Source organism: Anser brachyrhynchus (genome assembly GCF_964034855.1).
Source record: "Anser brachyrhynchus genome assembly, chromosome: 5".
Lineage (NCBI taxonomy): Eukaryota > Metazoa > Chordata > Aves > Anseriformes > Anatidae > Anser > Anser brachyrhynchus.
The window spans coordinates 2,953,033-2,966,455 of NC_137699.1; the positions used below are offsets into that span (position 1 = coordinate 2,953,033).

The 13,423-nt window shown below is 39.4% G+C and overlaps 1 protein-coding gene across 10 annotated transcripts in view; it reads left to right on the forward strand.

Annotated features, from left to right (window-relative positions):
* DENND2B (DENN domain containing 2B) overlaps window positions 1–13,423 on the forward strand; it is a 170,155-nt gene that overhangs the window by 51,665 nt on the left and 105,067 nt on the right. The window contains exon 3 of one of the 10 annotated variants that reach the window (XM_080595791.1): window positions 8,207–8,283. The exons of the other annotated variants lie outside the window; for them this stretch is intronic. The gene's annotated coding sequence lies outside the window, so the exon portion shown is untranslated. The remainder of the gene's footprint in view (window positions 1–8,206; window positions 8,284–13,423) is intronic. 10 annotated transcript variants of the gene reach the window in all.

The following is a 13,423-nucleotide window of genomic DNA, read 5'->3' on the forward strand; positions in this document are numbered from 1 at the left end:
ATACAGTCATATATGGAGAAAAGCTGTCATTATTCTGAGACTGGTTTTCTTTGTATTGATGTAGTAGCAACCAAAACAAAGAATGTTTGGACTCACAAGGAGTAAGATGGAGAATTTAGACTGTTGTAATGCTAGTTCTGTTAGACCCTATAATAACATACTCTGCAGTAGCTGGAAAACAGACACCCAGTTTGGATGCGAAATTACTCCTCAAATTCAGAAGTACTCTCTAGAGAAAGACAGGATCAATTTTCTGAAGTATTTGAGCACTCTGTTGGACTAAGAAATTTTAAAATTGTAAGAAACAGCTTGAAGCTCTATTGAAATAAAAATGAATTTGACTTGTGGGTAGATGTGGAAATTTTGCTAAAAATTCATTACAGTTAAGAGACTTCCAGGTATCTATTGTGGTCCAAGGACAATGCTCTCAAAAGCCCCAAGGTCTCACTGACTTCCAGAAATGTTGAAGTCCTGAGTGCTCTGGAGGTAGAACTCAAAATCTGTAAGCACCTTTGCAAGCTGTTCCTGTACCTATGCTCTGTGTTCTTGTGTGTGCTAAAATGACGTATCTTTGAACTGATATGAAGTCACATTGGCCAAACTGTATTTACTTTTTTCAGATAGCAAAAGCGTGCTTTTCAGGTGAACAACTTTGTAGCATCATCACTGTAGCAAGAAATGTGAACGGTTTTCATTTTAGATGAAAAAGAGAAATTGAAACCAAGTTGTCCTGAGCTGTTCAGAAGCTGGTTCAGCAAGGGCTAAGAGGATCCACCTGGGAGTCTGGGGTCTTTGGGCAGCATTCCTTTGGCAGTTGTTAAACTAAAGAGTGGTCAGGAGCAAAGAATAAGAGATGAAAAAAGTGGTGAAAGCAGAAGGGTAAGGGGAGAGTGTCTGCACCATACAAATTAAGAGGGATGTTCAGTAAAAAGATGGTTGAGGGATCTTCTTTCTCCATCAAAAACTTCCCTATTTCAGGGCCTCGCTGCTCTCAGAGGTAAGAATTTCTTCCTTATGTCTAACCTGCACTTTTTCAGTTTAAAACAGTTACCTCTTGTCCTGTCAGTACACTCCATGACAAAGAGTACCTCCCAAGCTTCCCTGTAGGTCCCCTTTAGGTACTGGAAGTCTGCTATAAGGTCTCCCTGGAGCCTTCTTTTCTCCAGGCTGAACAACCCCAACTTTCTCAGCTCTTTTTGTTGTTGTTGTTGTTTCTCCAGCCAATAAATCTGTGATGTATGCAAAGCAGCAGATCAGGTCTTAGAAAACAGTCTGCGTGTAGATGCCTATACAGACTTTGTTCTTCCTCTCTCACTAGATAAAAAGGTGTATATCCAGGAGGCTGTGCAGGGTATTGTATTCAGTTCTGTTCTCTATCTGAAAGCTGTTAGTGAGTGGAAAAGAAATTGCCCTCGCTTCCAGTTGTGAGAAAGAAGTGAAGACGAATGCTCTGGAGGGAAATTGGCATGCATGACTTTGAACAGATGAGGAAAGGAAAGGCATGGCTTTAAAAATAGTTGAATAATTAGATCTCATTTAAGTGATGATTCATAGAACACGGTTTTGGCTGTGTTTTGATAGAATCTTTAGAAGAAGCAGTAGCCAAAAGCTGAATGAAAATGCACCGAAGTTCTTGTGGCACATTGCTTTCTTACATTGAAGGTGAACCTCTTTCTGATGGAGTTATAGCTGCCACGCTCTTTAGTTAACATAAAAACATTAAAAATACTTGCTACCTTGGTCGCAAGTAAAGCCACTCAGAAATGAATTTAGAAAAGATACTCTGCAGCAGTTGTTGTCACAGCATGGTTCGCTTTAAATTCTGTCATCCATCCTGTAAAACAGTTGCCCAGTGTCAGCCAAATAGAGTTTGAAGACTCAGAGGGATCTAGACTGATTTACTATACATTTTTAGATGACCAGGTCACTGAAATATAAGAACACTACTAAGCAAAGGAGACACAGTGGTGGTTTTACACTGGTCAAAACACATGCTTTTAAGTCATCAAATGGAAAGCTTTTACCAGCACGTGAATGTTTGGTTTATAGTTAGCAAATAAATCACTTTCACTGTGGAAGAAGACCATACATGATGGCTGTTGTCATTTCCTCCATACCCTGTGGAAATCTGATTTTGTGGTATGTTTTGGGTATATTCTGAACAAGTTATGGCGTTCTAGTGCAGTAAGTGTTGTGAATTAGCTGAGAAAATTTAGTATTTAAAAATGGCATGTCAAATCACTGGTTGGATTTTCTGGGCTGAAGATTACCAAGCTGGTTGATTTTAGAGTTTGTTTTTTTTTTTTTCCTTCCTTCCCTCTCCCAATGTGGCAATTGTACTAGCCCAAGGATTTTGGTGTAGTTATTTAAATTGCATTTAATTTGTGGTGCTTTGGCATCGGACGCGTCTTTCATCTTGCAGCATAGAGAGAACAATTGATTAAAATGTTAAAATGTTGTTAGATCTCTTGCAATTTTTGGTGTGCTTTTTTTTTTTTCCAGAGAAATATTCTAAGACACAGTGTTAGAAAATGGAGCCAAATACTGCAAAAAACAGTGAACCTGTAGGTTGAAATGGTCATACAGACCAGTGTGGTTGGATCCTAATTTGTCTTGAACATCAGAGGGTAGCAACTCTCTACAGAGTGTAAGGGAGGTCTCAAGACAGCTCTGAAAATTTAGGTTGTGTAAATAATCCAGTATCTTTGTGGCGCATCTCAGCTGCAGAACATGTGATGAATAGAAAGCACTAGTTATTTACTTTGTGTTTTGAAGTTGTCAGGAAGCATTACAGTGATCCTGTGCAGGAGTAATAGTGCTAGTGTGCTGTATAGACAGTCTGGTGGTGAGTTACAAGCAGAGCTGAAGTACAATTGAGATCTGACTCCCACTTAGCGCTGTTAGTAACAGAAGGACCCTTCTGATGCCTTTCCAGCTTCAGTGGTTGGAGCTGTGTACACACAGTAGGTTTCCTTTTACTTTAGTCCTGTGGTACATAACTGCACTTGCTTCTTTGTGTCTGTGGGCAGTTGGATTCTGCTGCATTTTCTCTTTGTGGATGATCATGGTTAAGAAGTTTGCTAATCTCTATTGGAATTGACAGGGAAAAATATTAGGGATATGGTTTTGAAACTGAAAAGTGCAGCACTATAATAAATTGTGGCTCTCTGGTTGAACACAAGGATGAAATTCATTCCAGACTCTGGAATTCGAATGGGACAGTTTATGAATGGAACTGCAGCCCCTGAATTGTATTTCAGCATTAGTCTCTAGTTTGGAATTGTGCTATTTCCAACATCGACAAGGATACATATTTTACAAGCTTTCATTCTTCCACTGTTAAGACTGTTCACATGTAAAATCTGTTGTGCTGCAGATGGCTGTGGAGTATATGCCATAGGGAAAACTCTTCAATTTTGTAAATAAACAGGTTAGTAACTGTTGTCTGAAATTTACTTATTGAAAATGGCTCTATATTTAGTTGAAGGAAAACTGGCTAATGCTCAGAGGAATCACATTTCTCTCTGTTCATGTCTTGTTTTATGGTCTTCAGCTGTGCCCCACCTCTGTCACCTGTCAGACAGGGGTAACTGCTAGACAGCCTCATAGCCATGTACATTGCTTATTACCATCTCATTAGAAGCTTAGATGAAAGCCACAATCTCTAGTAGATGTGACTTAGTATTGGTTATCCTCAGGTGAACAAGCTAGAAGGCAATAATGTCTTAGTTATTCAATAAACAAAGTAAAATATGCTTAGATAACATGTATTAGGAAATTGGGAATCTTGGACTGAAGTTTAAACTTTCTAGCCCCTGCTGTAGAGAAACAGCAGCTGAGAAATAGATGCTTAAAGACAAAGAAGGAGCCAAAACCTCCTGTCAGTTAACATACTGTGGTTTCTCCCCTTGCCTAAAACAGTTTACTTTTAAACCTCTCAGATGGATTATGTTATAAAGTTGACAGTAACAAAAAATGATATGCAAAACACCAAACAGAAAAGGAAAGCTTAGGCAAAAAGTTTGAAGTGTGATTTTTTTACATATGTTAAATGGAAACTTTTTTTTTTAAATTTCTTCTTCTTCACTGTGATATTTAAAGGTGATGAATTCCTGTAACTGGCTGAGAAAAGGTAAATTCTGTTTTAAGGCTATATTTATGTCTGTCTTCATTCTTTCTGCTAGGTTGTAGTTTCAAAGCATAGAAATGTCATTTTTTTTCTTTGAGCTAATAAAAATATTCTCTAAGTAACTGTGTGTGGAGTTTAGACTAAAAGATGAGGCATGGTCTACATTGTCAAAAGCATCTGTTTGAGTTGCACTTGAGAAAAATGGAAGGACAGGTACAATACAAGCACCTCATTTTGACCAGTTTGCTAACTTGTGCATATTGGGCAAGCAGAGGTAAATGACACCTTGTAAATTGGACTCCGTTGAAGTATTCTGCCCTGTCTATGCAAAGAATTTCCTGTTTCCCCCTCATTATGACAGGGCTGATGTTGCTCATCTGCAGCAGAAATCTGGGAGCCAAGTGTTTCATCCTATCTCACCAACTGAATTTAAACTATCTATAGTGGAATCAGCTGATTTGGTCTGTATTTAGTCCAGGCAGCTAGAAACAGAAATTTCCTCTTGTGTTTCATTTAAAACTAATATTATTAGCATAGATTATAATACTGTTGAGAAATATTCCTCAGAAAACACTAATATACTGTGGTCTATGCACCATCTTTGCAGGACAGATAAGATAAAAACACTGCTAATAATACAGGGCTGCAGGTTTATCAATGTCTAGCAACTTCATCCCTGAACTGACAAGAGAGACTTTTGGTTTTGCTTTGGCTTTATTTATTAATAGGGAGATACTGAAACTTTGGTCAAATAGAATGGTCAAGTATTCTTTTAAAACATGATTGTGTGTGTGTGTGTTTTAATAAATAGAAAGTTAATTAAAAATGGCTCTGTAACAAGATCTGTCTTTTCAAAGAGCAAATTGTGATAGAGGTGTACCAACTAGTTTGTAGCATGAGCGTGGCTGAGGTGGACAGGCACCTAAATATGGAGTAGGTCTGGAGTTTCCTGAAGTTAGGGACACTAGAACCAACAGGAAATGGCTCTCAGGAAGGGACTCCTTCAAAAACAAATCAAATTGAAGGCTGAGAGGAGCTTTTTTATCTCACTATAAATGAACTGAGGAATAGAATCAGAAGACAAAGAAAAAAACAATTTAGCCTGAAAACAATGTTTTCACAAGAATCATAGAATGATTTGGGTTGGAAAGGACCTTAACGATCACCTAATTCCAACCCCTTGCCGTTGGCAGGGACACCTCCCACCAGACCAGTTTGCTCAAAGCCCCATCCAACCTGGCCCTGAACACTGCCATGGATGGGGCAGGGACCAGGGACCATCTGAAATGGCAGAGGGAGCTACAGTTACTTCACTGATCTGTTGGGTCCCTTACGTCCTATGTAGAAGGGTCACTTAGAGCTTTCCCTTTCAACTGATGATTATGACTTTTTTTTTTTCTTTCTGGTTTTAGTTCAGGTTCTCTTAATAGCTTTCACTGGTAAGGAGGTGTGCAAACAGCAAAGTTGGAAAGGATGTTGCAAATTTTTTTTTTTGTTTTTTAATTTAATTAAGCTTTGAAAATTGTTACACAATTCAGATAAATTACCAGAAACATGCTTGTGAACTGTTCTCAAGAATTTTCTTTTAAAACAGACGGTAGGAATCTGGGTCAAATCCATTTGTTAAGTGGTGTTTTAAAATACTTTTATTTCCAAAGCATTAGTTTAAATGGTTATTTGTCCATACATTTCTATTTTTGGTTTCTTAATGCAAGTACAAATGTAAATATTTCTTTCTTTTCCTGTTCTGTCCGTAAACTTTTGACTTGGATACCTATTTTCCAAAGAAAATTTTTAATCATAGGATAGCTTTTTCTGAAACTTGTACTTGAGGGTCTGTTTGCTTTCTGAGGTGTGGGTTTTTTGTTGCTGTTTATAGTGTGCAAAGAGAACTTTAGTTTTACCTCCCCTCCTCGACCCTAACAAACCCCAAACCCCACGTTTTGCATGTACTCTGGGGGATTACTGGGGACTCTGGTGAGAAGAACAACGTGAAGCAACTGAGACTAGCAGTACTGATGAACTTTCAAAGAGATCTGTATAGAAAGTAGGAGCTTGTTTTTAGATTGAGTCAGTGTAAAATTCTCTGGCATGTTCTTCAGGCTGAAAACCTGATGAACTGCTTGTTTGTCTGAACTGCTGTGTCCGTATGAAGCAGACATGCTGGTGTTTCTGCAGCCATCCCTATCATTCATTCACAACGTATGCTTAGGGAAGACCCTTTCTTACCTCCCTTACCTTCTCTATATTTGTGTAGAACTGTTCATCTCCACACAGCTCTGAATGAGGGCGTGTGTTAAAACACCACCTATAGGCTAAGATAAAGACTTGAATTACTTGGTCAATCTGAACAGGGCCTTTAGATCCCTTCATTCAAAGTTAAAGTCTTTTCCCCTCTCCAGCTCACTTTTGTTGTTGTTGTTTTTGTTTGTTTAGCTTATAGAACTCACTAGTGCTATTTAAAGTAAGCTTTAGAAATAAAATTCAAACTACAATACAGTGGCCCTTGGCCTTCAGTCGTGATGCCTGAACTCCCTTTGCCTAGTGGAAGCTACAGAGGTCCGTTGTTATTCAGGCAGAACTGTTGATTTAAGCAATAAAAGCACTTCAAGATTCACCCTTTTGGCACAAAGAGTATATTCATTCTGTGACACGTTACTGTCAGGTGGGTATAAGAGTGCATCTATAAATTTCCTAGTTGTGAACTGCTGTTGTTCACAGAAAAACTGATAGAAATGCATCTTCCAATTTTGAGCATTCTGAGCAAACTAAAATGCTTGCTTTTATGCAAGCTGACCTCAGTGAGGTTTTGGACTGACTGTTTTACCAGTAGGGATGATTTTATAAATCAAGAGCAAGTAGTTCACAATGCTCTGGGCATGGTGTTTTTTTTATAATTCTGGCCATGGCCTTATATCATTTTCATGTTTGTAAGTGACTGATTTCTGAGATATCTATAATTTTAAAAATGACTTAGAAGCAAGGTGCTTTCTGCACACTCCATTATTATATATATTCTATATTGTATGTATAATATTCTATATTTTATATAGAAATACCCCAAAGGTATTTCTATTTTGCTCATTGTTTCTCCTTGGGTGTTTGAGTTTCTAGGTGACTGGACGACCCAGGCAGATTGAAATTTTGCAGTGTGTAGTAGTAGATAAAATAACAAGTAGAAGTTGATAAACTTAGATTTATTGGAAGTAAATTTCCTTACTAAATTAGAAGTGTGTAAAAACTCTTTACCTTGGTTTACTGTTGACCTTGTTACTGGAATTTTCACACAGATTACAGTGTTAGATCTGCTGTATGACCCATTGTCATCAAAGCAATCTCGTTGTCTAACAGCACAATGAGTAATAGGGCTTGGCTGAAGCAGGGTAGCTTTGAAAGAAAAGGTTCAGCTGGCAAATAGCTTTTATTTCTTCCTTGAGAAGAAGAAAAGTTTTTATTGAAATAAATGTTCTGTCCTTAGCATGGGTAAAGTACCTTGTTGACAGTGCTTTGAAAGATCTCTGTAATACATTTAAAGAGGTGTTTCCTCATGTGGAATTTTGGCTCCCTGTTTTCTGTCTGTTTTCGTTGGGCATTCACTTGTGTAGTTTCTCTGAAAAGACACCGTAGTGAATGACATACGCTAGAAGTCGTCCTCTTGTTCCTTGTAAGAAGTGCAATTCCTTCTTGATGCCTGAAAGCCTCGTTCTGTGAGGCAAGGGTGAGGAATATCCATCGAGAAACGTGAAGCTCAGCGGATCCTCCATCAAAGGTGTCTTTGCATGTACACCCTAGGCTTGCTGTCTAGCTTCATGCTTCTTGCATTGAATGAATTGCCTGGTTAAAGCAGATAACATCCAGTTTGTGTCAACTGTGCCTGAGACTGATTCACCTTTTCAAAAGCACCTAAAAGTTTCACGCAGTTGCATACTGTTGACTTTCAATAATATTTAAGCTCCTAAGTAAACAAGCCCTTGATAGGCATTGGAATAACACTTCTGTTAACACGTAACATGAAGGCAGTGTTTGGTAGTTGCCTGGAACGGCAGAGTTCGGTGGAAGCCTATTTTGTTTTGGCAGGAGAAGAAGAGGCGCTGTGCACCAAATCAACTGAGCGTGGAGGAGATCAAACCAGGAGCAGTGAGAGGCTGGAACAAGTAGGAGCATGATTGCTTCACCTGTAGGCAGTTACATGCCTATATGCATATCCTTGATGCAGAGCTGCTGTACTTACCTCTGGGATGTTCAGCTGCCCATGGAACAGAAGGTCCATCTAGTGCTTTGCAAAGCTGCCTTTGAACGGTCTTTTGTGCACCCACATAGGGGCTGTGCTTTATATGTCAGCAAGTCAAAGACTGCCAAGTACCACCTCTTTCCTTTCAGGGAGCATCTCTATGTTGGAACAAATACATGAAACCTCTTACATAGCACTTAATTTTAATGCTCATTCTAGCACTTGTATAGCTTTATTAAGTACACGAAATGCAGAAGAAACTACTTTCTTCCCTAAAAATCACGTGTAGGGAAAGGGTGGACCGATTAATTTCAGTATAGTAAAACAGAAAATGGTGGATACAGAATTTTGCGTAAATCTTCTTAGTTATAGTTTTAAGTGTAGTACTGTCATGTAAAAGTGTAGCCATAGTTAGGATCCAAAAGAACTCTTTGTCAATGGAGTCTGTTCAGTTTCAGCTACATTATTCATAAGATTCATTCCTCCCTCCAGCTGTTTCCACAAATTGAAAGACTTTATTTCAGCTTATAAATGCGATTTCCCCATTGTTCATGCCCACAGCTATTTTCCGTGGCCAAGTACCCATCTCCCAACCCCCCAAGAAAAGAAATCCACACCCTATAAAAGAAGCCATGTAGAGTGGTCCTTTGAGGAGAAAATGGCACAACATTGGAGTTGCCATCTGCAAAACTTCAACAGTTGGTATTTTTTGTTGTGTATCTGTGGCTGGGTGGGGATCTTGGGCACAGAGCAGAACATGGGGTGTGGCTACATTACCAAAGGGTTTTCAGTTTTGTGTTGTGGCTTCAGTTTTCTCATTAAAACTGAAAAAGACAAAACTTGCTTCTTCAAGAACTGAAGAGCAGTCACTTGATATTCTGGTGGTACAGCTACAGTAGTAGGAGAATTTGTTGCTCACAGAAACTCCAGATGTACTGGCTTTTTAATAGGAAGACTGGTCAAATGGTTAAGAAACTACAGGTGTCTGGAACAGCACAAATAATACCTTGAATCTGTGCCATAAAATGAAGCTACAGACTTTTACCAAAAAAAAAAACAAAAAAAAAACTTCTAACTTCAAACCATCTTCATGCATGTATTTTCTTCAGAGCCCCAGCTGGAGCATAGCAGCTGTGAAGATTCAGCTAAACTGAATTGCACGTTTTTGACACCCCTAGACTTTCCAAGATCAGAAAAAGGATCCTTAGCAAGACTGCTGCATCTACAACAGAGGATGAGGAAAACCCCTTGTATGTGGATGTCCAACTGTGAATTCTTCTTTCAGGTTAAACAGGAAAAGATTTGTCTAGGGAAAATGAGGAGAACAGATTGTCACAGATATTAAACAAGCACCAGAAAAGAGATGCAGTTACTCTGAACATACCGCTGGAATTGGGGGTCTATAGGACCTGTGAGTCCTGGGGCTTTTATATCTCCTATAAATTTCCAGGCACATTATCAGTTAAAATACCAGAGCCCCAAATCATATGAGTAGATAGTCATAAACGATTTCTATAATGTACTCATAATCTTATAAATCATTACCCTTTGGTGTTACAAGTAGCATTTGTTTTGTTCTAGAAAGGATGAAATCTGCTGTTAGTCTGCCTGCTATATGCTAGGTACAGTTAGGATTCTGCCTGCCCCTATAATACAAGTCATGGTCTTAGCATCGTAAAAAAAAATTCACAGGTTTTTATCTACCTTTTGGAGGATGAGGACTAAGTTTTGAATGAGCCATGGCCAAGTTTGTGGTATCAACTGGAAACCATGGGGAATTTGGTAATGCAGACTTCGTGCCAGACAAAACTAGTTCATTTCTGTGTAGAATGTTTAGATTTTTTTTTTCATTAATCAAACCCAGGAAAAATATCTTCATGTGAAGTTGAAACTGAAGAGTTTTCGCATGATGGATTTTATAAGCCTCAAAAGCCTTATTTGTTTTATGATGATGGATTTTTTAGCAGAAAAGCATTATTTATAATCTGTGCGTTTTTCTTTAGCTAATTTACTTACTGGAAGGCAAGTTTTGTTTGTGAAGTTTATAAACAAATTATGTACTGCAGTATATAATAGTTGTGTATAACTGCACAAATGTGTGTATCTGTAATAACTTGTCTCCTTGCAGATGCACATTTTCAGTTCTCTACTTACTGGCATTAGGTATATATACAAGTGAATTGAAAGAGGAATAAGGAAAGAATAGGAGACAGGAGAAAAGTCTGGGATACAATTTCATTTCTGATATCCTCTGTGAACACCAGCAAAGGAGTGTGAAACTAGACATTAGCTGAACACTATATGAACATGGACACTATGAAGAAGACAGAGTTGGAGTTTGCCCTTTTGCTAAGTGGACTATATGGCTGACCATAAAAAACCTGGTTTGATGTTTTTATTTGTTGAAGAGATGTTAAGAGTAGACAGTGTCATTCAGGAAGCCGGCCTGATGCAGAGTTACTTTTCTAGAGTAATGACACTTTAAAAGATACAGTAAAATTATTCCTGTATCGAGAGCAAATTTAAATTAGATGTCTACACTGTTCTGCTTAAATCCATGAGAAAGAAGAAGAGGAACAGGAATACCAGCCTCAGCGTCAGGCACATGTGAAGCATGTTTGAAGGTACCATTTGGAAGTTTTTTCCAGTTTGGACTCCCATAAGATAAGAAAAGTTTGCATCAAACTTTGCTGTAGGCTTATTTACTTTTGGAGTGAGAGTGTACATGCATTCAGATAACAGTTTTTACACCATGGTCTTGTCTTGAAGGATATATTTCTATATGGGGGCTGTACCAAGTTTACCCTACAGCATGCAGAATACTCTCACTTTGGTGAGGAGCCAACATGTTCCCTGTAAGGGAAAGGGGACTGAAATTGTATCTGATCTGAGTACTAATCTACATCCCTCAGGCTTATCCTGCGGCTGTTTCTGTGTCGCAAAGGCAACACTGGATATGCCTTTTCAATGAGATCATGCAAAATCAAATTGCTATTAAATTATATTTTACTCACAGTTTTAAGCTGAGTTAAAGTATGAGCACTAGTGCTAAAACTTTGGGTAGAAATACCGATGCCAGACTGATGCTCCAAATGCTGTCTGGATAAAATTAATAATTTCACACAGATATTTCAAGCTCATGTTACATGTTTTAATATTGTTAAACATAAGTGATAGCACATAACAGCATGGCGGCCAATCTGAAAACAAGCAATGGGACCCTATTCCTTAATGTACTGGCTACTTGCTCTTCCTGGACGTGTGTAGCTGAATGGAACAGAGTAGGATTGTGCTTTCTTCTTTATTTTTTTGATGCTGTGTACTCTCTTGTGCTCTCTGGAAGTAGGGCTGTTAGCAGTTCCTATGCAAGCAGAGAAGTGAGATTTGAGAAGTCAGAATCACCTGAGCAAGATGCAGTGTGGGAGAGGTCTGTACGAGGCCGTGTGAAGGGGTCTAGGTGACAGGGGTCATGGGCAGCAGTGCTTCTCGAACAACAGCTGTGGGCCTTGGTCCTCTCCAATGGATGAAATGGTTAAGTCTTGTAACAGGGCTCTGCATCAGGTTTACTCCTGCTCTGCAGACTGTGAAGAAAGATTGTTCCCTTAGCAGAACTCACCAGTACAGTGGGTCTATTCAAGCCTGCATCTGGGAAGATAGTTAGTGCCTTCATTTATGAAATTCCTATCACAGAATTGTAAGTTCTTTGGAACAGCGACCGGTCTCTTGAGAGATCTCTAACATCTCATGTACACTGCGGTATGTAAATCATTTTAATAAAAGGAAAAAGGGGAAGCTCTTCCAAATCATCAAATACCATCTCACAGCCTGGAAAGGTTTAAAAGATGTTTGATATCATTCATGGTTTGTTTGTGGGTTTGTTTTTGCTCTGCCTTTCTCTAAAATCCCCTCACTCCCTTCTGCCATTCTGAATGTAATGTACATGAGAGCAGAGGTAGTGTGTCCGTGGCCACAGTTCCGGCTTCCTTGCTCTGCTGGAGCACATGTTGCTCCAGGAGGCTTCAATAGAAACCTTGTGCCGGTAGGAGCCACAGTCCATAGCAGTTAGGTGGCTGTGATCAGCTCAGTAGGCTGGGTGGGTGTTTCACTGCCTCCTACTACAAGGAATGTTAAAACAGGTTTAAGTGTTTCCAGTTGTTTCACTGTCTAGTGGCCGGAGGCCTGATGAAAGGGGATTTATAACACTTATGCTTGTGGCAGCTTGTCAAAACTTTCCTTTTGTGCAGGTGACAAAGGTCCGTGCTGTGGGAGCTGAACTTTTTTCTTGAGAATAGTGCCTCCTCTTCTGATGGCTGTGTGTACCTGTGACTAAGAGACAGCTGGGAAGATGCTCTCTGCAAATTCACAAACTGGCTTGTAGGTACTAAGGGAAGAAAGCTCGTTAGCACAGTAGGTGGGGTACCAGTGGATATAACAGGACCATGGCACCATTTCTTTTGCAGTTTCTTTTCTTCATCATTTTAGCTTATAAAAATATCTCTTCTAGCAAGAAAGAGCTCCTTCTCTCTTGGATCTCATTGGTGTTTTTTACATTTGTGAAGGGCAACCCTTGACATTCCTTATATTTCTTCTAATGGCTTTTCAGTGTTGATTCACACTTTCCTTTTTTGTTTTAGTGTGGAAGAGTGAAATTCCAGCAAGGCTGACTTAGTGAAAACTGAATTAGTGTTGATGGCTGGAGAGAAATGTAACTTGATCTTCTGTCTCCAGTGCTCGAATCAGGAACTGAAATAATTGTTGTAAGACCCTGGTAGAGTTGCCAGAAAACGGAGCGGTGCTTCTGCCAGATAGTCACCGCAGAAGTGCCAGACATTCCTTCCCTCTTTTGAGCATGTGTGTGTGTGTGCATTTGAGAAGGAAAATGCGCACAGGCAGCAGGGGACCAAAATACTTTTCACTCTGTGGTGCTTGCCGAGTGTGCAGTGTAGTGCAGTACTGCTGGCAGGGCCTGAAGGGATATCAGTGTGTGATGGCTGGCAAGGGGTGCAGACACAGGACTCAAATGTAGGAGTTTTTTTCTTGCTTTTTCTCTGTTGAGCAGTGGC